General features: G+C 42.2%; 1 pseudogene; it reads left to right on the plus strand.

The window, feature by feature from the left end:
* Positions 1–25,705, plus strand: LOC127346893 (delta(3,5)-Delta(2,4)-dienoyl-CoA isomerase, peroxisomal-like; annotated as a pseudogene).
* Positions 25,706–27,757: the final 2,052 nt, after the last annotated feature.

Consider the following 27,757-nt stretch of genomic DNA (forward strand, 5'->3'; position numbering starts at 1 on the left):
ATGGGTACTGTCCTAAGAGACTCTTTAGGGATGTTCATTGCTGCTAAGACTAAACATGTTTCGTTTGCACTTGATGTGCCGTCAATGGAGGCTACTGCATTGTGGAAGGGATTGAACCTTGCAGAGCAGTTGGGAGTCCATTCGTTGTTAGTTCAAAGCGAGCCGATGAAGTTGGTTCAGGCGGTGCTCAACCCGTCAAAATATAGAGCAGTAGGAGCGGTGGTGATAGATGATTGCCGAAAAAAGATGATGAGCTCGGTAAGGCGACGATTTTGCACTGTTTTAGAGAAGCATATGTAGCCGCGGATGAGCTTGCTTGTTTTTCTTTTAGGGAAAGGATTGGGGAGGTTTGGTATGATCAGCCACCTGGATTCCTTCTCCCTTTTCTTGTAATAGACTTGGTTATCATTGAGTAAAGTCGCCTATAGTTTCAAAAAAAAAAACATAATTAACGGCAGTATCGTGTAGGAAAGAAAATGAAGCTTTTACATATCGAAAAGGGAAGAATTTTTTTCACAGAGCCAAATAAGAAACTGAAATTTTAATTAGCGTGAAATAAGGTATTCTCTCCAAAAGAAGTTGCAAAGTAATCAGAGGAAAAAATGATCCCCTGATTTTGCCGGCTCGCCGCCCGCGCTGTCGTGCTCTCGGCTGCCGGCCCGCACTTCTGCGCGGGCATCGAGCCCGGCGGGCCCGTGAACTCGCTCGCCGCGCCCCCCGGCACCGACCCCGTCGCCGCCGCAGAGGGGCTCCGCCGCGCGATCCTCGACATGCAGGCCGCGCCCACCGCCGTCGAGCTGCGCCGGAAGCCCGTCAGCGCGGTCGTGCACGGCGCCTTCGTCGACGCCGCCTGCGACATCCGGTACTGCTCCAAGGACGCCACGTTTGTGCCCAAAGAGGTGGACATGGCCAACGTCGCAGATCTCGGCGTGCTGCAGAGCCTGCCAATGATCATCGATCGGTTACGGGAGCACCGCCGACCTCGCGCTCACAGGACGCAGGATCACCGCGCGCGAGGCCAAGGGGATGGGGCTCATCAGCAGGGTGTTCGATTCCAAGCAGGAGCTGGATGTGCTGGTGTTGCAAAGATCGCAAAAGGTATATAATTCTCTTGGGGTGAAGGTTCTTAATTCTTACAGGTTCATTTTGCTATGCTACTCCATTACTTGCACAATCAGGCAGTCTGTTAATAGAACTGATAAGGGTTTGAGTTTGTTTGGAGTTGAGATGCCATGCACTCCATGTGCATAGAATAGTGGAGTATAAACAATGGGTCCATAGCCGGAGCTTGAACATGATGTAGGGAGAGCCAATATGATACGTTGTGCTAGCTAGAAATCATAGTAAACACTGCAATTCACTCTTGGCTGATGTGTTAAGAGTTCTCTCTCGGCTATCTATAGCCCGCTTATCTCGACGAACCTTCTTTGTGCTATAGTTGAAGTTCATGTACATGGGATTAGTAAATCCCTTGGCTGCAAAATCGGCTTTGTTTCCTGTTATTCAGAATCAGGTTTCATCTACCGTTCGCTCTGATAATAACTATGACTATCTTAAATCTTAAAAAGGGCATTTATAGCATGGATAAATTATGTTAATTTACTGGGCGACATGCCAGTTTTTGAATCTACTATGCGGGCGTATCCAGTGCCGAAAGCTCCCACACATTGTGGGGCTTGGTATTTCTAGGCAGTCTTTCCCTTGCATTTTATAATACAACGAGGCTGATACGAACCAAAGACCTTCAGCACACAAGTGGAGATACTCTACCACCGCGCCAGGACCGCCGTTGCATTTTGAATCTACCATGTAGTGCAGGTTATAATTTGAGATTTTTTTCTAGAATTCCAGCCCTCTCAGCTTCTGTTAAGATGTTCCTTTTAGTGTGCTCAGTGCCATATAAGTGCTGGGTTCTTGTAGTAGTTTTTTTTTTTACAAAACACAGTACAATCAAAGACGCATGATCTATCATTCGCTTGACCAACTGCGGAGGTGCACCGCTTCATTTCCCAACATAATGAAGGTGTATCAATTTGGTGGAAACGCTCACCTTTCTCTCGGTGGCGTGTACATGTTTATAATAGCCAGGAAGAGCCCCTTGGCGTGGCATTTCAAGGCAACTCCAATTAGCGCTTTAATGGGCTTAATTGGGTTGATTACAATCAGCAATTACTAGGCCATATTGACTACGGGATTACATGATAGTGCCGGTTTGTAGCGTTACATGATTTTCGCTAACACCCTCCCTTAATCACAACTTGGCCAAGTTGAGATTACGCTTAAATTCCCGTAATTTCTTGACTGGAAGAGCTTTAGTAAAGCCATCTGCAACTTGATCCTTTGAATGTACAGATCTGATATTCAATTGTTTGTTTGCAACCCTCTCTCCCACGAAGTGAAAATCAATTTCAATGTGCTTCATTCTTGCATGAAACATGGGATTAGCTGATGATAAGTGGCACCCAAATTATCGCATCAAAGACAAGGAGATTGTTCCTGTTTCACTTCAAGTTCTGCAAGTAATGATTGGACCCATATTATTTTTGCAGTTGCATTTGCCAATGCTTTATATTTTGCTTATGTGCTTTATCTTGAAACGGTTGCTTGCTTCTTTGCACACCACGATATCAAATTCGGACCAAGAAAGACAGCAAATCTACCTGTGGATCTTCTATCATCAAGAAATCATGCCCAATCTGCATCAGAAAAGGCACTAACCAAGATGGAGGAAGATATCGCGAAAGCGAGTCCAAGACTAGCAGTATCTTTAACATATCTAAGTATTCTCTTAGCTGCTATCCAATGTACTGATGTAGGTTCATGAAAAATTGACACGCTTTATTTATCGAAAACGCAATATCAGGTCTAGTAAGTGTCAAGTATTGAAGTGCACCAACAATACTTCTATACCTTGTGTTGTCTTCTTGTGCCAGCGGGTCACCATGACACGCAGATAATTTTTCAATATTAGAGAGAGGTGTAGGCGCAGCTTTACATGCTTGCATTCCTACTCTAGTCACAAGATCAGTTGCATATTTTTCTTGAGTCAAGGTAATACCATTTCTTGTTTTCTTTACCTCAATGCCGAGAAAATAATGTAGATCACCTAAGTCCTCGAGGGCAAATTTTGCGTCTGCTGTAACTTCTTCATCAGATGAACTTGTAACAATTATGTCATCAACATATATAGGCATGAACATTGTAAGACCAGATTTGTGATAGATAAACAAGGATGTATCATCCTTAGAGGGAACAAAACCAAGTTCTTGTAATTTCAAACTCAGCTGAGAGTACCATGCTCTGGGGGCTTGCTTGAGTCCATATAAAGCTTTATCAAGCTTGCATACATGGAATGGTGCATTCATGTCTTCAAAACCCGATGATTGTTTCATGTACACATCCTCTTCTAGAACATCATGAAGAAATGCGTTTTGTATGTCTAGCTCTCGAAGACTCCATCCCCTGAAAACAACAATAGCCAAAACAAGACGAATAGTAGCTGCTTTTACAACTGGACTAAAGGTGTCCTCATAATCTATACCGTATATATCGTTGTTTGAAACCTTTCGCTACAAGTCTTGCCTTGTAACGGTCTATGGATCCATCAGCCTTTTTCTTTATCCTATAGACCCACTTGCAATCTATGAGATTTTTACCTTCATATGGTGGAACTAAGTGCCACGTTTTTTTTTCATCAATGCCATGTATTCCTCGTTCATAGCCTTCTTCTATTTTTCATCTTGGAGTGCATCCTCAATGTTTTCAGGTTCACCTGTAAACGACAACATAGCATACCGTATAAGGCCATCATATAATTTTACTGGTTGCACGATACATTTTTAAAGTCACGTAACCGGTTGTCGTTGCAGAGGCTGCACAACTGGTTCTGAAGGTTGTTGGAGATATGCCTAAGAGGCAATAATAAAAGTGTTTATTGTTATATCTTAGTGTTAATGATAAATGTTTACATCCCACGCTATAATTGTATTAAGCGGAAACATTAATACTTGTGTATTTTATAAACATAAAGGAGTCCCTAGTAAGCCTCTTGTTAAACTAGCTTGTTGATTAATAGATGATCATGAACATTGGATGTTATTAATAACAAGGTCATATCATTAGGTGAATGATGTGATGGACATACACCCATAGTAAGCGTAACATATGATCAAGCCATTTAGTTCTTTATGCTTCTAGCTTTAATATGCATAGTAACTTAACCCTTCGACCATGAGATCATGTTAATCACCTACACCGGATGGATGCTTTGATGACACCAAACACTACTGCGTAACTGGGTTGTTATAAAGGTGGAATTAAGTGTTCTGAAAGTATAGCGTTGAGGCACTTGTATCAATAGTGGGATTTGTCCATCGTAATAACGGATAGATATACTCTGGGCCCTCTCGGTGGAATGATATCCAATTAGCTTGAAAGCATGTGACTGGTTCACAAGGGATATCATATCATGGTGCGAGTAAAGAGTACTTATCAGTAACGAGGTTGAACTAGGTATGGAGATACCGACGATCAAACTTCGGATAAGTAAAATATCGCGAGACAAAGGGAATTGTTATTCTATGTTAATGGTTCTTTCGATCACGAAGTCATCGTTGAATATGTGGGAGCTATTATGGATCTCCAGGTCCCGCTATTAGTTATTGATCGGAGAGGAGTCTCGATCATGTCCACATAGTTCTCGAACCGTAGGGTGACACACTTAAGGTTTGATGTCGTTTTAAGTAGATATGGAATATGGAATGGAGTTCAAATGTTGTTTGGAGTCTCGGATGGGATCCAGGACGTCACGAGGAGTTCCGGAATGGTCCGAAGAATAAGATTCATATATATGAAGTCACTTTCCAAGTTTGGAAATGATCCGGTGCATTTATGGAAGGCGCTAGAATATTCTAGAACCTTCCGAAAGAAATCACCATGGAAGGTGGAGTCCTGGATGGACTCCACCAACCCTAGGCCGACCGAAGGGGAAGGTGGAGTCCATGGTGGACTCCACCACCATGGCCGGCCATAGGGGAAGGAAAGGGAGGAGTCCCACTTCCCCTAGGTTTCACCAATATGGAAGTTTTTGAGTTGGACTCTTATTCGAATCTTTGGGCAAACCGTAGGGGGTTCCACCTATATAATGAGGGGGAGAGGGAGGGGCTGGAAACACTTGGCCGCACCACCCAAGGGGCACAAAGGCCGGCGCCCAAGAGCACCCCCTCTCCCAAACCCTAGCTACTCCCTCCTCCTTATTCTCTCGCAGCGCTTACAGCGAAGCCCTGCCGGAGATCTCCACCACCACCGTCACCACGCCGTCTTGCTGGCGGGATTCCGAGGAGGATCTACTACATCCGCTGCCCGCTGTAACGGGGAGAAGGACGTCGTTATCAACACCGTACGTGTTGCCAATTGCGGAGGTGCTGCCCGATTGTGGCACCGTCAAGATCTTCTAGGCGCTTTTGAAAGCGGCAAGTGATCGACTCTATCCACCACGAGATTTATCTCGTTAACGCTTAGCGATCTTCGAGGGTATGTTGATCTTCACCTCATTGCTACCATCTACTAGATTAGATCTTGGCTTGTTATTCGTTCTTGCGGTAGGAAATTTTTTGTTTTCTATGCTACGAATCCTAACAGTGGTGTCAGAGCCGTGTATATGCATAGATTGGTTGCACGAGTAGAACACAATGGATTTGTGGACATTGATGCTTTTGTTGTCTTTAGTTATGTGTACTTTGCATCTTGCGGGATGGTGGGATGAAGTGGCCCGGGCTAACTTTACATGACCGCGTTCATGAGACTTGCTCCACGCTCGACATGCAACTTGTATTGCATAAGTGGCTTTGCGGGTGTCTGTCTCTCTCACCATAGTTAAGATTCAATTTACAATTTCAATTGATAACACTTGTATCAACGTTGTGGTTCATGTTCGTATGTAGATTGGATCTTACTCGAAAACCCTAAACCACGTAAAATATGCAAACCAAATTAGAGGCGTTTAACTTGTTTTTGCAGGGTTTGGTGAGGTGATATGGCCATAATGTGACGATGAATATGTATGAGATGATCATTATTATATTGTGGCAACCGGCATGAGCCTTATGGTTGTCTTTATATTTCATGTAGTAGTAGTATTTCAAAGTAGTTGTAATAGTTGCTACATGTTGTGAACAACCATGAAGACGGCGCCATTAACCTTGACGCTACACCGACAATGATGGAGATCATGCCCGTTGATGATGGAGATCATGTCCGTGCTTTGGAGATGAAGATCAAAGGCGCAAAGACTAAAGGGCCATATCATATCACATTATGAATTGCATGTGATGTTAATCATTTATGCATCTTATTTTGCTTAGATCGCGACGGTAGCATTATAAGATGATCCCTCACATTAATATCAAGATAATAAAGTGTTCCCTCGTATGCACCGTTGCTACAGTTCATCGTTTTGAAGCATCTCGTGATGATCGGATGTGATAGATTCTACGTTCACATACAACGGGTGTAAGCCATGTTGCACACGCGGAAATACTTGGGTTTGCTTGACGAGCCTAGCATGTACAGACATGGCCTCGGAACAACGGAAACCAAAAGGTTGAACACGAGTCATATGGATGATATGATCAACATGTTGATGTTCACCATTGAAGCTATATCATCTCACGTGATGATCGGTTTTGGTTTAGTGGATATGGATCGTGTACCACTTAACAACTATGAGGGATGTTGTATTAAGTGGGAGTTCATTAGTAATTACATTAAAACTTGAACTAATTATCATGAACATAGTATGAATAGTATTTTGAATTAAATTTGTAGAATTGGCATCCGTTTTCTACCATGCGCTAGTCTTGTAATTGAGATTGAAATACTGTTAAATCTGACAAGTAACTTTACGGACTGGTACCGTATTGTTAAAGAATCAAGAAATGAGTAAGTCCTATTGCAAACTTTTAGTAAACCTCACATTGCTGATTCAAAGAACAATGGTTTCAATTAGTACCTAAAATCATCTTGTCTCCGTGAAACTTGAAGTTCAAATCCGTTTGAAAAGTAAGGAGCTGGAAATTTTGTTTTCAGAAATAAGCAAGGTATGAGATATATATGATATCTAAGACCTTACTGCAAGATGATAAAATATAATCTAGTGAGACTACATAAACTCATAAGTTTTATGGGAATGTATGAAGGTTGAAGACGCCAGGCGTCCCAATCCTCCAACTAGTTGGGCACTAACGATATTCGCATATCCATGAAGTGATCGTCCTTAGTACGCACCGTTGCTAAGACTCGTCGTTTCGAAGCATCACGTGATGATCGGGTGTTATAGATTCTACATGTGCATACAACGGGTGCAAGCCAGATTTGCACATACGAGTACTAAGGTTAAACTTTACGAGTCTAGCATGTACAGACATGGTCTCGGAAAGTCGTCATGATTTGATGGATAAAATTATCAGTGAAATTGTTCATCACATTAAAAAGTTACTAATAGTGAAATCTGGAACACTTGTCATGTGATGATCAACTTCAAAGTAAGAACCTCAAGGTTATTGGTATTTGACCAATGGACCTGGAAGTTATTGAAGGTGAAATGTTTTCTGAGAATGAGAAAAGCTAAAAGATAAACTACAAAAGATTTTTGGCGGAAAGAAAGAAAAGACTAGAAAGTCTAGCTTAGGTGTATATAGATGATATACATGTTATGAATGTATTCCTTGTTTGGTCACACAATGAAATTCTTGGGTATCTATACCATATTGGTTGATATGAGGTGTCATACAAAACAATGCAATACAAGAATACAATGGCATAAGTGACTGACAAGGAATATGGTAGGAATGCACGTCTGGAACAAAATAAAGTGTTATTGTGTTCATCGTTGGCATTCTACCTAGCCCTTCAGATTTATAATAAAGAACTTTATAATTGTTGTTTTATTCTGGTTAAATGAAAACAATGAGTTGTTCAAATTATAACAGCATTCCATGTATGATGGATAAGTTATTATAAATATTTATGGTGAAGCACACATACATAACACTGACGCTAAAATGCCATAAGGAAAATGATGTGAATTCCTCATTAGTGGAACCGCCATTTAGGTCATGTTAGAAAGGAACGCATAAAGGAACTCCATGCAAATGGTTTTTTGGAGTCATTTGATTTTTGAATCGTTTGGCGTTTGCAAATCTCTTCTAAAGAGAATGACTGAAATACCGTTCATAGGCCAAGAGTTGAATGGGCAACTAACTTAGTGGAAACATACATGATGATGTATGTGGTTCACTGGGCATAGTTGTGTGCGGGAGGTTCTTCTATTTCATGAAAACTTCCAACAATGAAGTGAGTATATATATGTGGATATATTTATTTGATAAGGAAGAAGTTTGAAACATTTGAATGGATTCAAATAAATTTCAGCATGAAGTGGAAATCATCGTAATATAAAAGTCAAATATCTATGATTGGATCATGGTGGAAATATTTGAATTACGAGTTTTAGCGAACATCTAAGAGAGTTATGAAATTGTTCTACAACTCACGTTTCTTGGAGTATCATAATGATGATGGAGTATCCGAGAGACGTATCCAAACCTTGTTGGATTAATGATGAGATAAAATAAAATGATGCCATTATATTTTTGTGGATTATGCTTTAGAGACTACCGCTTTTACACTAAATAGAGCGCCATCATAATCCGTTAAAATGACACCATATGAGTTATGGCATGGGTATAAACCCTAATAGTCCTTTCTTAAAATTTGGTATGCGTAGCATAAGTAAATGAGTTTACAACCAAAATCGGATGAATGTCTTTGTTGGTTATCCTAGAGAATTGATTGGGAATTCTTTCCACTATAAAGTCAAAGACAAAAGTATTTGTCGATGTTTCTTACTTATTTTCAAGAAATTATTTCTAGCGAAGTTTTTGAGTGGGAGGACAATGGAACTTGATAAGGTTCATGAACCTGAGCATGATGATCAAAGTAGCACAGCATCGGAAATGGTTCCGGAAGCGGCCACGACGATCATGGCTCCCATGTCTACAAAGTGTTATAGTCATGGAGATCAAAGTACCTATTGAACCTTGTAGATGTGGTTTACTTTGTGATCAAATAAATGATTTTGTGGACAAAGGATTGTTTTTTGAACAATGATAAACTAACTACATGCAAAGAAGTTATGATGGACCCTTACTCCGTTAAAATGGCTATGCGTCATGAAATCCAAGATAGGTGAATACTTTTTGAAAGTAATGGATCTATAAAATTTATAGACTTGGATGGAATATCCTTGAAGAAGTTCGACTTGTCGAAAAGTTGTTTACGACAAAGTTCAAAGAATTGACTACGATAAGATTAGATCTTCCGTAGCAATGCCTATAGTCTATGTGGATTATTCTAGTAATCGCTACATATTCCTTTTATGAGATATGATAGTAGGATGGCAGAAATACATTCCTTACCAGAAGTGTGTATGAAGGATGTATACTAAGATACAAACCAAAGAGTTATGCTAGTCCGTGGAATACTAGATAGGTATACAAACTTCACTGGATAAAGTAAGTATCACGGAGTTGGAATCTTCACCGGATGAAATAATCAAAGAGTTTTGATTTCATCAGAAACGATGAAAATGCTTGCATTTGCAAGAAATTAAGTGGGAGCGCTGAGACATAGTTATAATATTATATATGGATGACATATTATTGATTATAAATGATGTAATTATATACTTGATGTGATTAAAAGGTTTCATTGAGAATTAACTTCAATGAAAGGATATGGACTGAAACATATTTAGTGTCAAGATCTATGAAGATAGATTGAAACACATAATAAGTTTAAGTCAAAATACATAGAATGAGTATTGAAGTAGTTCAATATAATTAAGAAGGTGTTCTTTTCCATGTGAAGGTTTAACAAGACTTGAGTGTATTTGACACTCGATGAGTAAAAACACATGAGTGATTTTAGATCACGAATAATATGTACAAAATCAGATGTCTTGTGCTCTAAAGTGTTACGAGCATATACCAGAATGATTCATGTAATGATCATTTGACAACAGTAAGAATATCCCTGAGTGCTTTAGAAGAACCGAGGATATATATATAGTTTTTGTATGGGGTAATGACAAACAAATCGATGTAAGGTGTTGCACCGATATTAGTTTGGTCACATATAAAAATAAAAATTTCAATCTCAATTAGGCTAAGTGTTGTTTAAAAGGTATCACAATGAACTAGAAGAAGTCTATGCTAGATTTAGATGAGTTCTAAATATTGTGATGGATTCTACAAACGAAGGCAGAATATGTCATTGTTTTGACAATGACTGAGGATGTAATTCGAGGAGTTCTTTGAGAACTTGGTGTAGTTCCGATAGTGTCAAAACTTTGAAGCTATATTGTGTGTGACAATATTAGTGACATATTTCAGACCGCGGAATTAAGATTCCACCAGAAGACTGAACATATATGATTAATGCCTACTCATTTGGAAAATGAGTGATGCGTTGAGACGCAAATGAATTGCAAAATACATATGTTTCTGAGTATGTCAGATTCGTTGACTGAAACCTCTCCCATAAGCAAACATGACAAGCACCAGAAGGCCAATGTGTTATATCTTTACAAATGTAAACTAGATTACTGACTCTAGTGCAAGTGGGAGACTGTTGGAGATATGCCCAAGAGGCAATAATAAAACTGTTTATTGTTATATCTTAGTGTTCATGATAAATGTTTACATCCCATGCTATAATTGTATTAACCGGAAATATTAATACTTGTGTGTTTTGTAAACATAAAGGAGTCCCTGGTAAGCCTCTTGTTAAACTAGCTTGTTTGATTAATAGATGATCATGGTTTCCTGATCATGAACATTGGATGTTATTAATAACAAGGTCATATCATTAGGTAAATGATGTGATGGACATACACCCATAGTAAGCGTAGCATATGATCAAGTCATTTAGTTCTTTATGCTTCTAGCTTTAATATGCATAGTAACTTAATCTTTCGACCATGAGATCATGTTAATCACCTACACCGGATGGATGCTTTGATGACACCAAACACTACTGCGTAATTGGGTTGCTATAAAGGTGGCATTAAGTGTTCGGAAAGTATAGGGTTGAGGCACTTGTATCAATAGTGGGATTTTTCCATCCTAATGACGGATAGATATACTCTGGGCCCTCTCGGTGGAATGACATCCAATTAGCTTGCAAGCATGTGACTGGTTCACAAGGGATATCATATCACGGTACGAGTAAAGAGTACTTATCGGTAACGAGGTTGAACTAGGTATGGAGATAGCAACGATCAAATTTCGGATAAGTAAAATATCGCGAGACAAAGGGAATTGTTATTTTATGTTAATGGTTCTTTCGATCACGAAGTCATCGTTGAATATGTGGGAGCTATTATCGATCTCCAGGTCCCGCTATTAGTTATTGATCGAAGAGGAGTCTCGATCATGTCCACATAGTTCTCGAACCGTAGGGTGACACACTTAAGGTTTGATGTTGTTTTAAGTAGATATGGAATATGGAATGGAGTTCAAATGTTGTTCGGAGTCTCAGATGGGATCCAGGATATCACGAGGAGTTCCGGAATGGTCCGGAGAATAAGATTCATATATAGGAAGTCACTTTCCAAGTTTGAAAATGATCCGGTGCATTGATGGAAGGCGCTAGATTGTTCTAGAACCTTCCGGAAGAAATCACCATGGAATGTGGAGTCCCGGATGGACTTCACCAACCCTAGGCCGACCAAAGGGGAAGGTGGAGTCCATGGTGGACTCCACCACCATGGCCGGCCATAGGGGAAGGAAAGGGAGGAGTCCCACCTCCCCTAGGTTTCACCAATATGGAAGTTTTTGAGTTGGACTCTTATTCGAATCTTTGGGAAAACCCTAGGGGGTTCCACCTATATAATGAGGGGGAGAGGGAGGGGCTGGAAACACTTGGCCGCACCACCCAAGGGGCACCAAGGCCGGCGCCCAAGAGCACCCCCTCTCCCAAACCCTAGCTACTCCCTCCTCCTTATTCTCCCCCAACGCTTACGGCGAAGCCCTGCCGGAGATCTCCACCACCACCGTCACCATGCCGTCGTGCTGGCAGGATTCCGAGGAGGATCTACTACATCCGCTGCCCGCTGGAACGGGGAGAAGGACGTTGTCATCAACACCGTACGTGTGACCGAGTGCGGAGGTGCTACCCGATTGTGGCACCGTCAAGATCTTCTACGCGCTTTTGAAAGCGGCAAGTGATCGACTACATCCACCATGAGATTTATCTCGTTAACGCTTAGAGATCTTCGAGGGTATGTTGATCTTCACCTCGTTGCTACCATCTACTAGATTAGATCTTGTCTTGTACGTTATTCGTTCTTGCGGTAGGAATTTTTTTGTTTTCTATGCTACGAATCCTAACAAAGGTCACTTGCTATAGAAGATCCAGAGGTGCTAGGGGCCTCACTGATTATGGCCGATCCGGCCGGGCAGGAGGTCGTCGATGGGATCAGCCCACTTGGATTGGACTTGGACGTGACATCCTCCACATGTCATGATTCCAATGCGGGCGTGCATGCGTCCGAGGCCGTTCGGCCTGTTCCTCTCGAGCACCCAATCGTGGGCGCAGCACGTCTCGCGCGCCTGATAGCGCCAGCTCGGGATCGCGCCATGTCGGGCGCACATTCCTGGGCAGGCCGATGAGCTAGGCCCCGCCGAATCCTCCTCGATTTCCGGCCCATGCCCGTCGTTTTCTGCAGGTTCTTGTACGACGATCATAGGAACTTCCAGGGTGCGGTTTTGACCAAAATTTGCACCGTTTTGTCTTGCATTTTCTGCATCAACTTCTCTTTCCGCAGGATTAGTAGTATGAGAATTAACCAAGTGATCAAAACGGTTATTTTCCTCCCCATGGTCAAAAGAGCGCAAGTTGTCGCGAAGAAGTAAAATTTCTTTGCGAAGTTGGGCCCCGGCATTAGGGTGAAGGTTTTGGAAGGGAAAAATGGTTTCATCGAACACTGCATCTCGAGAAATGTAAACACGCCTAGTTTGAACATCTAAGCATTTGACTCCTTTGTGCATGGCACTATACCCAAGAAACACACATTGCTTGGATCGAAAAGATAATTTGCGAGTATTATAGGGTCAAATGTTTGGCCAGCATGCACAACCAAAAACACGAAGAGAGGTATAGTCTGGAGTTTCATTGAGTAGATGTTCAAAGGGAGTATGAAAGTCAATGACTTTGGAAGGCAACATGTTGATGAGATGTGTGGATATCAAAAAAGTTTCATCCCAAAATTTTAATGGCATGGATGCATTAGCTAGAAGAGCTAGACCAACTTCTACAATATGGCGATGGTTTCGTTCGGCGGAGCCATTTTGTTGATGTGCATGAGGACATGACACATGATGGGAGATGCCAATTTTTTGAAAGAAAGAATTTAATTTTTCATAGTCACCTGCCCAATAGGATTGGAGGGTAATAATTTTTCTCCCAAATTTTCGTTCGACGAGTGCTTGGAAATTATGGAAGACATTAAAAACATCAGATTTCTTTTTAATGAGATAAATCCATGTAAACTTTCGAAAATCATCAATAAAGCTCACATAATAGTTGTGTCTACCAACGTAAATTGGTGACTTTTTTCATTTTGGCAAGAGTCACACACCGACTCTAGCTTTCCATGAAATGGAAGCTTATTATTCCTAAGCACTCGTTCGACGATTGAAAAAGATGGATGACCAAGATGGTTGTGCCACCTCGGGGATGAAACCTTGGTGGTGCCAAAAGATTGTTTATTGGGGGTCCTATCATGCGGAATCAACGGGTAGAGGCCTCCTCTACACGTGCCTCGATATATTACCTTCCTCGTGACCTAATCCTTGATCAAAATGAATTTGGGCCAAAATTCAACATAAGCATGATTATCAATGTTAATGCGATTGACGGAAAGAAGATTTTTATAGGCATCTGACACATGAAGGATATTGTTTAATAGAATTTTATGGATGGGGTTTTTAATAACCGAACGACCAATATGGTTAATTTTCATACCTGCACCATTTGGGGTGTGAATTTGTTCATGCCCGCAGTACTTGTCGCGGATGGTCACCTTCTCTAGTTCGCTGGTGATGTGGTCCGTGGCTCCGCTGTCCATGTACCAATTTGTGTCGACTCCGTAGGATGCAGCATTGGCGGAGTGCTCCTCTTGATCATCCTTGCGGTATAGGTACCAACAGTCCCGTGCGTTGTGCCCGGGTTTGCCACATACGTATTTGGCATGTGACCTTGGCGTTGGCGGATCCTTGTCCGCCGTCGTAGTTGTTGTTGTTATAGCGAGGGCCCCCCTGTTGTTGTTGTTGAAGGGGGGTCGGCCTCCACGGCCTTGGCTGCGGCCTCCATTGCCACGACCACGCGGACTACCTCCACGTCCCCGCCCACGCCCACGTGGCGCAGAGAAGTTGGTGGAGGATTTGAAGCCTCCGCTGCCGTCCATGCTTGATCCGCCGAGGAGCTCGGTGCGTTGGTCGAAATTCGACATTTGCGCGAACAGATCATCGAGCGTGATAGGCTCCGTGCGTGCATGATACGTCTCCAACGTATCGATAATTTCTTATGTTCCATGCTACTTTATTGATGATACCTACATGTTTTATGCACACTTTATGTCATATTTATGCGTTTTCTGGAACTAACCTATTAACAAGATGCCGAAGTGCCAGTTCCTGTTTTCTGCTGTTTTTGGTTTCAGAAATCCTAGTAACGAAATATTCTCGGAATCGGACGAAATCAACGCCCAGGTTCCTATTTTGCCCGGAAGCATCCAGAACACCCGAGAGCCGCCAGAGGGGGGCCCTGTGGGCCCCAGATGACATGGTGGCGCGGCCAGGGCTGGGCCCGCGCCACCCTATGGTGTGGTCGCCTCGTTGACCCCCCTGCGCCGCCTCTTCGCCTATTTAAAGCCCCTGCATCGAAAACCCTTACAGAGGAAGCCACGATACGAGAAAAGTTCCAGAGCCGCCACCATCGCGAAGCCAAGATCTGGGGGACAGGAGTCTCTGTTCCGGCACCCTGCCGGAGCGGGGAAGTGCCCCCGGAAGGCTTCTCCATCGACACCGCTGCCATCTCCACCGCCATCTTCATCACCGCTGCTGCTCCCATGAGGAGGGAGTAGTTCTCCATCGAGGCTCGGGGCTGTACCGGTAGCTATGTGGTTCATCTCTCTCCTATGTACTTCAATACAATAATCTCATGAGCTGCCTTACATGATTGAGATTCATATGATGATGCTTGTAATCTAGATGTCATTATGCTAGTCAAGTGGGTTTTACTTATGTGATCTCCGGAGACTCCTTGTCCCACGTGTGTAAAGGTGACAGTGTGTGCACCGTGTGGGTCTCTTAGGCTATATTTCACGAAGTACTTATTCACTGTTGAAGAGCGTAGTGAAGTGCTTATTTATATCTCTTGATGATTGCAATGTGTTTGTATCACAATTTATCTATGTGCTACTCTAGTGATGTGTTATTAAAGTAGTTTTATTCCTCCTGCATGTGTGCAAAGGTGACAGTGCGTGCACCGTGTTAGTACTTGGTTTATGCTATGATCATGATCTCTTGTAGATTGCGAAGTTAACTATTGCTATGATAATATTGATGTGATCTATTCCTCCTACATATGCATGAAGGTGACAGTGTGCATGCTATGCTAGTACTTGGTTTAGTCGTTTTGATCTATCTTACACTTAAGGTTACTTAAACATGAGCATTATTGTGGAGCTTGTTAACTCCGGCATTGAGGGTTCGTGTAATCCTACGCAATGTGTTCATCATCCAACAAAAGTGTAGAGTATGCATTTATCTATTCTGTTATGTGATCAATGTTGAGAGTGTCCACTAGTGAAAGTGTAATCCCTAGGCCTTGTTCCTAAATACTGCTGAGTTACTCTTGCTTGTTTCTTGTTTCTTGTGTTACTAGCTGCAATACTACCACCATCAACTACACGCCCGACAAGCTATTTTACGGCACCATTGCTACTGCTCATATATATTCATACCACCTGTATTTCACTATCTCTTCGCCGAACTAGTGCACCTATTAGGTGTGTTGGGGACACAAGAGACTTCTTGCTTTGTGGTTGCAGGGTTGCATGAGAGGGATATCTTTGACCTCTTCCTCCCTGAGTTCGATAAACCTTGGGTGATCCACTTAAGGGAAAACTTGCTGCTGTTCTACAAACCTCTGCACTTGGAGGCCCAACACTGTCTACAGGAAAGGAGGGGGAACGTAGACATCAAGCACTTTTCTGGCGCCGTTGCCGGGGAGGAAAGGTAAAAGGTACTCACACTCCGGACCTTGGCTACTAAGCTATTTCCCGGCGCCGTTGTAAGTACTCGAAGCTATTTCCTTTAGACTCTGCAATTGCGACATTTGGTTTCTTGTTTACACTAGTTAGGCATAATGGAAAACAACAAAAATATGAGAGATCTTTATGAACTTTATCTTGAATTAGGACATGATGTGTTTGAAGAAAGAATTAAGAAACCCATGGAACTTTATATGCATGCTAATGGGAATGTTATTACTATGAATGCTTTGAACACCATTATTGCTAATGCTATGGAAAATTCTAAGCTTGGGGAAGCTGGTTTTGGTGAGCATGATATTTTTAGTCCCCCAAGCATTGAGGAGAAAATTTACTTTGATGATACTATGCCTCCTATATTTGATGATGAGAATAATAATGATAGCTACTTTGTTGAATTTGCTCCCACTACAACTAATAAAATTGATTATGCCTATGTGGAGAGTAATAATTTTATGCATGAGACTCATGATAAGAATGCTTTATGTGATAGTTATATTGTTGAGTTTGCTCATGATGCTACTGAAAGTTATTATGAGAGAGGAAAATACGGTTGTAGAAATTTTCATGTTACTAAAACACCTCTCTATGTGCTGAAATTTTTGAAGCTACACTTGTTTTATCTTCCTATGCTTGTTATTTTGCTCTTCATGAACTTGTTTATTTACAAGATTCCTATGCATAGGAAGCATGTTAGACTTAAATGTGTTTTGAATTTGCCTCTTGATGCTCTCTTTTGCTTCAAATACTATTTCTTGCGGGTGCATCACCAAAATTGCTGAGCCCATCTTAATGGCTATAAAGAAAGAACTTCTTGGGAGATAACCCATGTGTTATTTTACTACAGCAATTTTTGTTTTGTTGAGTCTTGGAAGTTGTTTACTACTGTAGCAACCTCTCCTTATCTTAGTTTTGTGTTTTGTTGTGCCAAGTAAAGTTTCTATGTCAAAGTTGATGTTATATTTGGGATCGCTGCGCAGAAACAGCATTGCTGTCTGTCACGAATCTGGGCACAGTCCTCTGTAGAAAATTCGAAAAAATCTGCCAATTTACGAGCGTGATCCTCAGATATGTACGCAACTTTCATTAGTTTTGAGTTTTTCCATTTGAGCAAGTCTGGTGCCATCCTAAAATTCGTCTTTACGGACTGTTCTGTTTTTGACAGATTCTGCCTTTTATTTCGCATTGCCTTTTTTGCTATGTTGGATTCATTTCTTTGATCCATTAATGTCCAGTAGCTTTATGCAATGTCCAGAAGTGTTAAGAATGATTGTGTCACCTCTGAACATGTGAATTTTTTGATTATGCACTAACCCTCTAATGAGTTTGCTTGAAGTTTGGTGTGAAGGAAGTTTTCAAGGGTCAATAGAAGAGGGTGATATAATGTGATCGAGAAGAGTGAAAAGTCTAAGCTTGGGGATGCCCCGGTGGTTCATCCCTGCATATTTTAAGAAGACTCAAGCATCTAAGCTTGGGGATGCCCAAGGCATCCCCTTCTTCATCGACAACTTATCAGGTTTCTTCTAGTGAAACTATATTTTTATTCGGTCACATCTTATGTACTTTACTTGGAGCGTCTATGTGCTTTTATTTTTGTTGTGTGATTTTTAGTTCTCTGAATAAGTTCATCCTTGTGTGGGAGAGAGACACGCTCCGCTGGATCGTATGAACACATGTGTTCTTAGCTCATAATATTCATGGCGAAGTTTCCTCTTCGTTAAATTGTTATATGGTTGGAATTGGAAAAATGCTACATGTAGTAATTCTAAAATGTCTTGGATAATGTGATACTTGGCAATTGTTGTGCTCATGTTTAAGCTCTTGCATCATATGCTTTGCACCCATTAATGAAGAAATACATAGAGCTTGCTAAAATTTGATTTGCATATTTGGTCTCTCTAAGGCCTAGATAATATCTAGTATTGAGTTTTGAACAACAAGGAAGACGGTGTAGAGTCTTATAATGTTTACAATATGTCTTTTATGTGAGTTTTGCTGCACCGGTTCATCCTTGAGTTTGCTTCAAATAACCTTGCTAGCCTAAACCTTGTATCGAGAGGGAATACTTCTCATGCATCCAAAATCCTTGAGCCAACTACTATGCCATTTGTGTCCACCATACCTACCTACTACATGGTATTTCTCCGCCATTCCAAAGTAAATTGCTTGAGTGCTACCTTTAAAATTCCATCATTCACCTTTGCAATATATAGCTCATGGGACAAAATAGCCTTAAAAACTATCGTAGTATTGAATATGTACTTATGCACTTTATATTTTATTAAGTTGCTTGTTGTGCGATAACCATGCTTCTGGGGAACGCCATCAACTATTGTTGAATATCATGTGAGTTACTATGCATGTCCGTCTTGTCTGAAGGATCTATCATTTTAGTGATTGGAGCATGCAAAATTGTTAGAGAAGAACATTGGGCCGCTAACTAAAGCCATGAATCATGGTTGAAGTTTCAGTTTTGGACATATATCCTCAATCTCATATGAGAATAATAATTGTTGCTACATGCTTATGCATTTAAGAGGAGTCCATTATCTGTTGTCCATGTTGTCCCGGTATGGATGTCTAAGTTGAGAATAATCAAAAGCGAGAAATCCAAAATGCGAGCATTCTCCTTAGACCTTTGTACAGGCGGCATGGAGGTACCCCTTTGTGACACTTGGTTGAAACATGGCATGCAAAGATCCGGTAGTCCAAGCTAAGTAGGACGAGGTGCGGGCACTATTAGTATACAATGCATGAGGCTTGCAACTTGTAAGATATAATTTACATAACTCATATGCTTTATTACTACCGTTGACAAAATTGTTTCATGTTTTCAAAATAAAAGCTCTAGCACAAATACAGCAATCGATGCTTTCCTCTTTGAAGGACCTTTCTTTTACTTTTATTGTTGAGTCAGTTTACCTATCTCCCTCCACCTTAAGAAGCAAACACTTGTGTGAACTGTGCATTGATTCCTACATACTTGCATATTGCACTTGTTATATTACTTTATGTTGACAATATCCATGAGATATACATGTTATAAGTTGAAAGCAACCGCTGAAACTTAATCTTCCTATGTGTTGCTTCAACACCTTTACTTTGATTTATTGCTTTATGAGTTAACTCTTATGCAAGACTTATTGATGCTTGTCTTGAAGTACTATTCATGAAAAGTCTTTGCTTTATGATTCACTTGTTTACTCATGTCATTACCATTGTTTTGATCGCTGCATTCATTATATATGTTTACAATATGATCAAGTTTATGATGGCATGTCACTTCAGAAATTATCTTTGTTATCGTTTTACCTGCTCGGGACGAGCAGAACTAAGCTTGGGGATGCTGATACGTCTCCAACGTATCGATAATTTCTTATGTTCCATGCTACTTTATTGATGATACCTACATGTTTTATGCACACTTTATGTCATATTTATGCGTTTTCTGGAACTAACCTATTAACAAGATGCCGAAGTGCCAGTTCCTGTTTTCTGCTGTTTTTGGTTTCAGAAATCCTAGTAACGAAATATTCTCGGAATCGGACGAAATCAACGCCCAGGTTCCTATTTTGCCCGGAAGCATCCAGAACACCCGAGAGCCGCCAGAGGGGGGCCCTGTGGGCCCCAGATGACATGGTGGCGCGGCCAGGGCTGGGCCCGCGCCACCCTATGGTGTGGTCGCCTCGTTGACCCCCCTGCGCCGCCTCTTCGCCTATTTAAAGCCCCTGCATCGAAAACCCTTACAGAGGAAGCCACGATACGAGAAAAGTTCCAGAGCCGCCACCATCGCGAAGCCAAGATCTGGGGGACAGGAGTCTCTGTTCCGGCACCCTGCCGGAGCGGGGAAGTGCCCCCGGAAGGCTTCTCCATCGACACCGCTGCCATCTCCACCGCCATCTTCATCACCGCTGCTGCTCCCATGAGGAGGGAGTAGTTCTCCATCGAGGCTCGGGGCTGTACCGGTAGCTATGTGGTTCATCTCTCTCCTATGTACTTCAATACAATAATCTCATGAGCTGCCTTACATGATTGAGATTCATATGATGATGCTTGTAATCTAGATGTCATTATGCTAGTCAAGTGGGTTTTACTTATGTGATCTCCGGAGACTCCTTGTCCCACGTGTGTAAAGGTGACAGTGTGTGCACCGTGTGGGTCTCTTAGGCTATATTTCACGAAGTACTTATTCACTGTTGAAGAGCGTAGTGAAGTGCTTATTTATATCTCTTGATGATTGCAATGTGTTTGTATCACAATTTATCTATGTGCTACTCTAGTGATGTGTTATTAAAGTAGTTTTATTCCTCCTGCATGTGTGCAAAGGTGACAGTGCGTGCACCGTGTTAGTACTTGGTTTATGCTATGATCATGATCTCTTGTAGATTGCGAAGTTAACTATTGCTATGATAATATTGATGTGATCTATTCCTCCTACATATGCATGAAGGTGACAGTGTGCATGCTATGCTAGTACTTGGTTTAGTCGTTTTGATCTATCTTACACTTAAGGTTACTTAAACATGAGCATTATTGTGGAGCTTGTTAACTCCGGCATTGAGGGTTCGTGTAATCCTACGCAATGTGTTCATCATCCAACAAAAGTGTAGAGTATGCATTTATCTATTCTGTTATGTGATCAATGTTGAGAGTGTCCACTAGTGAAAGTGTAATCCCTAGGCCTTGTTCCTAAATACTGCTGAGTTACTACTGCTTGTTTACTGTTTCTTGTGTTACTACTGCTGCAATACTACCACCATCAACTACACGCCAGCAAGCTATTTTCTGGCACCATTGCTACTGCTCATATATATTCATACCACCTGTATTTCACTATCTCTTCGCCGAACTAGTGCACCTATTAGGTGTGTTGGGGACACAAGAGACTTCTTGCTTTGTGGTTGCAGGGTTGCATGAGAGGGATATCTTTGACCTCTTCCTCCCTGAGTTCGATAAACCTTGGGTGATCCACTTAAGGGAAAACTTGCTGCTGTTCTACAAACCTCTGCACTTGGAGGCCCAACACTGTCTACAGGAAAGGAGGGGGAACGTAGACATCAGTGCATCAAGTGCCGACACGAGCGGGTTGTAGGTCTCATCGAGCCCTGCTAGAATGTATGAGATTACTTCATCCTCGGCGAGTGGCTTACCACCTGTGGCGAGTTCCTCCGCAAAGGACTTCATCTCGGCGAAGAAGGCTGGCAACTTCTTGTTCCTTTCTTGCATTGGCGAGGGCGATGCGGAGGTTGTTGATGCGGGAGCGTGACGTTGAGGAGAACATGTTCATGAGGGCGTCCCATATTGCCTTAGCGTTCGTGAGCGGGCCACTTGGATGAGGACCTCCTTGGACAAGGAGTTGAGGAGGTACGAGAGCACCTCCTGATCTTGCGCCTCCCACGCGACATAGGATGGGTTCACCATGTCCTTGTCCTTGCCCTGCGCGTCCTTGGCGGTGAGGGTTTCTGCAGGCGCCGCCATGGTACCATCAAGGTACCCAAAGAGCTGAGCGCCCCTGATCTTTGGGAGGACCTGGGCACGCCATAGGAGGTAGTTCTCGCGAGTGAGTTTCTCGGAGGCTTGGTGGTTGATGGTGACGATGGCTGGGGACGACATGTTTTGGTTTTGCCAGACAAAGGTAGAAGAGAATGGCTCTGATACCATATCAATTTGGTGGAAACTCTTACCTTTCTCTCGGTGGCGTGTACGTGTTTATAATTATAATAGCCAAGAAGAGCCCCCTGGCGTGGCATTACAATTTACAAGGCAACTCCAATCAGTGCTTTAATGGGCTTAATTGGGTTGATTGCAATCAGCAATTACTAGGCCCTATTGACTACGGAATTACACAAAGAAGGAAGGAGATGATACTGCCGGTTTGTACCGTTACATGATTTTCGCTAACAAGGTGAACTGGAAAGTCTGCATCATATTATCGTGCATTGGTTCCATGTACAGAGGGCGTGCTGAGAATTCAGATGCATGAACAAGACATCCCTGCGCCTCGATAAGAAGTTATTTATTTACCATGCCTAACACCTTTTGACCAACTAGATGATACCCCGCGCGTTGCGGCGGAAATATTTAAGCGATCATTCATACCATTGTACTTGAATTCATATTAATAAAGGAAATGTGACCATTGATGTTATGTGGTTCATAATTCGTTTAAGGGATTATTACAACACCATTAAAAAGAAAAAAGTCTAAGATAGTTTGTCAACATTGAATTCGTACTGATTAAATTTTTTTTTGTGTAATTGGAGAGAGCGATACGTCCTTCACATTGAGGAAATATTCTTTAGATCCTTCATAGTATTTCCGATAACTTCATTTCATTATGTGAATCCAAAGTAAGGTGAACTACCAAATAATAAACCATAAGTGCTCGAATATTGATACCTTTAGAGAGGTATTCGAACATATGTGTACATTAATCATGTAACACAAATATATGCATTTCCATTGGAATATGCATTGGCAAACTAATAAAAGCTCTTCTAGATAAGAATAAAAAAGACGTATATCATTAGACAAAGCTAGTACATACCCCAGATACTTAGGACGATGCATTCACTTGATACTCTTTGTCTTCTCTGAGGTAATGAAGATCTAACGTCCAATCTAAAAGGAAAATGTTGCCGACTTTGGGCCATTTTGTAGTTCACCTTACAACTGGAAGCTAAATCCTGTAGTTAGCTTGAACAGATTGGTCGAGTGTCGAGACACTCATCTATAGTCTTGGACTGACCTGATTTATTTATTCAGGCCCTGACTTGGTTTATTTATTCAGGCCTTCACAGGAACAGAAGTTACAATTGCAAGCAATTGAAAATACATTACTTCATCATGTCGTGTTTCTTCATGCCTAATTAGTCCCAATCCAAGGAAAATAAATCAACTCATGCCTGGAATAAGGGATCTTTTTTGGGATTATAGAGAAAGATCGAACATGAGCCAATTGCTATAAGAAAATTTGTCAAATAGTGTAGCACTGTATTATTGTATTTGCCCAAAAGGCTGAGAACCAATACCATACGTATGACCTCAGAAATTCGGTTCAGTATGCATCAGCAGAATATCCTGTAGGTGAAGACGCTGGCCGAAAAAAAATCTCCGGCTCAGGCAGGTGATACCAATGTTGGCGTTCATGACCGTGTGGGACTGAATACTTACCACGATGCCTCTCAGAATTTTAGGTTTATCACTCATCTATAGTCTTGGACTGGCCTGGTTTATTTATTCAGGCCTTCACACGAACGACAGAAGTTACAACTTACAATTGCAAGCAGTTGAAAATACATTACTTCATCATGCCGTGTTTCTTCATGCCTAATTAGACCCAATCCGGTGAAAATAAATCAACTCCTGCCTAGAATAAGTGATCTTTTTTGGGATTTTGAGAAAGATCGAACAATAATCGAATGCTATAAGAAAAACTGTCAAATAGTGTACAACTGTATTATTGTATTTGCCAAAAAGGCTGAGAGCCCATACAACACGTATGACATAAGAAATTGGGTTCAGTATCAACTCAACTGCATCAGCAAATGGGGGATCAGAGAGATATATAACCTGCAGACGTGGGTCAAAAAAAATCTCCAGCTCAGGCAGGTGATACAAATTACCAATGTTGGGGTTCATGAGCGTGTGGGACTAAATGCTTACCAGGATGCCTTGCAGAATTTCAGGTTTATCCATCGTTGCAAAGCGTGCACACAAACAAACAAATTGTAGTAAAAGGAAGCATGGTGTTGTTCTGCTCTCCAGTCAATCTATAATTCTATATTTCCAAATTCATCTGATGAAAGGTTCAAGGAAAGAAAATTCCAATGTAACGAATAAATTTCAGGGGAGATTCTAGGATACAAATACATACGACCATCAAGAGTAAGAAAATAGGAGATTAATATGCTCATAACCATCAAGAGTATTGTATATGAGTGGAAGCAGCTATTGATGTTCAATGTCTGTAAGTTGTGCACGTGATGATAGGACCGCTACCTCCTTGCTTGAGCATCCAGGACGCAAAATCCAATGAAATTGGGGCTGGCTTGAGTGAGCACTACGCAGACTCCAACGAAAATCCAATCAAATCGTTGGTCGAGGCAACACGTCGACCAGCTTTCGAGCCAGATCACAACCTGGAAGACTAGGCAACATGAGTGGGGGATAGAAAAAAGAAAGGGAGAAGAAAATTCGGGAGCAAACAGCTACCAGACTTGAGGACAGTTTTAGAGATTGCGAGGCGAGCAGACGGGAGCACAAGATGCTCATGGCAACACGGGTGGGTTTTTAAACACGAAAGCAGCGACGTCTCAGTTCTCACTTAATCTGATCAGTTTCATGTGCATTTGCAGGGTGTTAGTATAATTCTGATCTTGGTATGTTTCAGGTCAGCTCGTGTGTGTGCGTGTGTTGCATGCTAGTGGAGTACGTCTTCAGGTTGTTAGTTGCATGCATAGGTAGTAGAGGAGATGGTGGCTTGCGATCAGTTTCGAGGACGGCCGCTTCGTGCGTATGAGTGCGTGGCTCGTGTACGAGTGGAGACCGGATCGTGCGTACGAGCGCATGAGACCCGGCTGGAGTTTGTTGCTCTGAGCGGTGCGCCGTCAGTGTCTTTATAAGCACCATGTATCCAGTTCATTCGGTTTAAGCCGACTCCAGTGAATAAAAGGCCAAGATACAGACATTCGTCGCCACGGCGTTCGTCGCCAGAAAACTACTATGCTTGTTCTACCTCCGTCCGAGAGCGAGAGAGTGAGCAAGAAGAGGGGCTGCATGTTGCAGCCCCAACACAGGGCAATGATGCTCGATTATTGCTAGGAGGAGCCCTTTGGTCGCAATGGAGTAGTATTTGTTATCGGGAAGACGGTAGGTCGTGGCGGCGGAGCAAATAATGCATCGCAACACGAACAGGAGCCGAGGAGGATGAATGCGAGGTAGTCAGCCCAATGCGATCCAGCCCATGTAAGGATGTCTCATCCAGCCCATCTGGAGAAAATTCAGGAACAGCCGAACAGGCAAGTAGCCACCTGCTAGGTGATCGGGGGAAGATCGACTACCTAGACCGCAGGAAAAAAGGATGACGTGGCCTCATGAGAATCCAGGAAAATCACCTAGTGGGAGATTCCTATTTAAAGATAAAAGATTTGTCTAATTGCCTCAGAAATGTCAGAGAAGTCGGCATGGCCAGTGATGGGAACGAAGGTCGTTTTGCTGAGAAGCGGGGATATTACTCCTAGAAAGAGCTCTGGGCAACTCGGCCAACCAGGGTCTGGAGGGAGGGTTCGATCTCGTTCGTCCAAATAAGTGCGCTTAGACGGTTAAACCATCTACACTGCGGTTCGAAGCCAAAAGGCAAATTTTTTAACCGGTGACCTCTTTGCTGTAATCTGTGATCAGTTGAATCAAACAAGTATAGGCCCCTTGTTTTCTCTAAGATCCGAATGATCAAAATATACCAGCAACTTTATCGAAGGAAAATCTCCGCTCGAGGTTCCGAGGATGGGAGACTTCACCCATGTGGCTCCATAGTAATTGCTCATTAGTAGTTTCCATTTTCCACGCCAATAAATTTTAGGAATTTTTTTATGCGCCGTTGGTGAAACAATACAACTATTCAAACTAGTTATTTTTATGCTTATATCACCAGTCATTGTTCCTGTTTTTGTTTGCAATATCTGAATCATGCAATTCTTCTCGTGTTTTCATGAATGGTAGATCAATGTCATTGAAACAATAGAATCAAAAGAGCTTTGAGATAATATCAAATAGTCTGTAGTACAATCTTAATCATCGGCAAGGAAATACCAAACCAATAAAAAGTATGATGAAATTAATATGATACTCAAGAACTCAAAAAGATAATTACTGATACTCACGATGTTCTTTGGAAATTAAATTCGTAGGAGGGACTTGGGAAATTTAATTCATTCAGTAGTCAAACGAATAGAGTGTGCTGACAAAACTTTCGTCGCAGATAATAGGGCAGAAATTTCCATCAAAGGGCTTGCCAACGTCGCTGTAGAGAGTCTCCATTGCTGCTGTCTCGGGGTCGAAGTAGCCCAATGACCGACCCGTGCTAAATAATATCCGACCATCTGTCGGATCAACAGCTAATGGTGTTGTTCTCTCTGATGGATACTCCTTCAAGAACTCTTTTAATTCCATGTGATACTCCATTGACCAGATGCCATCCTTCATCATCCATATGTCAATCACATTGCTTCTCTTGTCCGAACAAGCCATACATAATGCACCATGAAGCTGGAGGATGGACTTATGCCCGTTGGCATGGTTGCTGCATGGAGGACCTTGTAGAACCTCAAATTCTTCGGTCCGGATGTCAAATGCCACTATCTCACAATTTAGGGAAATTGGACCAAGGTCAGGCTCTACCAACCAGAAGATTTTGCCGGCAACGTAGGTCGGTGGCACATTAGCAACCGGTCTAGGAGGAGGGCCTACCAAACGACATTCTTTATCATCCACGTACCGTAGTTTGCATTCAAGTTTGTACTCTCGTGTTGCCATGTTCTTTTCTTTGTAGGTGACAAGCACTAGGACATGTTTGTTATTCTCTGAGTCGTATCCCATACCAGTTTGACCGGCAAAGAATGTGTCCTCGTCAACACCATCAAGCAAAATGTTCTCAAGCTGTCGCCTTACAGGATTGCATACAAAGCTCAGACAACCTTTCGTCCCCGCATTCAGACCATGACATGGTTGTGAACATACAAGATGAGCAGAAACTGCGTAACCTCCCCTTCTATTAACGACGTCCTCCAAATCAATATACAGTCCGAAGGTGGGATCACTGATCATCATGATCCGAGGGCTTTTATTCAAGTTTGCATGGGCGACGTGTGACCGAATAAAATGATCATCCTTGACCATTGCACGCCAAGCCCTACAGACCAAGCTCAATTCTGCAACAAACTGCGTCGGCATCCACTTGAGGATGTCAAACCAAGCTTTGGTGTGTGGCGACAACAAGACCATCTCCCCAATTGTGCGTCCTACAGGCACGAGGCTCTCCTCAAACAACCCTAACCCAGGCTCCGAAAAGTCCTCAAAGGTGCCACCAATTGTCTCGTCAGGGTTGAATATGACCTCTGGTTTGTTGCCGTTGGTGACGTCAACAGCAAATACCTTGCAAGTACCCGTATCAAACATTATCTTGGTATGTCCGCTGTACTCGTTATAAATGCCAAGTGGAGCTATCCAGTAGGAGTCCAGCAGCACCCGCTCGGGTTCCGTCCAAGCTGTTGGATCGACTCGACAGAGTCGTTCCCAGTTTCCTTGCTTGTAATTTCTCAACATCCATATATTGTATGCGCCATCACCGTAATTCTTATGGCC

Source organism: Lolium perenne, chromosome 4, assembly GCF_019359855.2.
Source record: "Lolium perenne isolate Kyuss_39 chromosome 4, Kyuss_2.0, whole genome shotgun sequence".
NCBI classification, from domain to species: domain Eukaryota; kingdom Viridiplantae; phylum Streptophyta; class Magnoliopsida; order Poales; family Poaceae; genus Lolium; species Lolium perenne.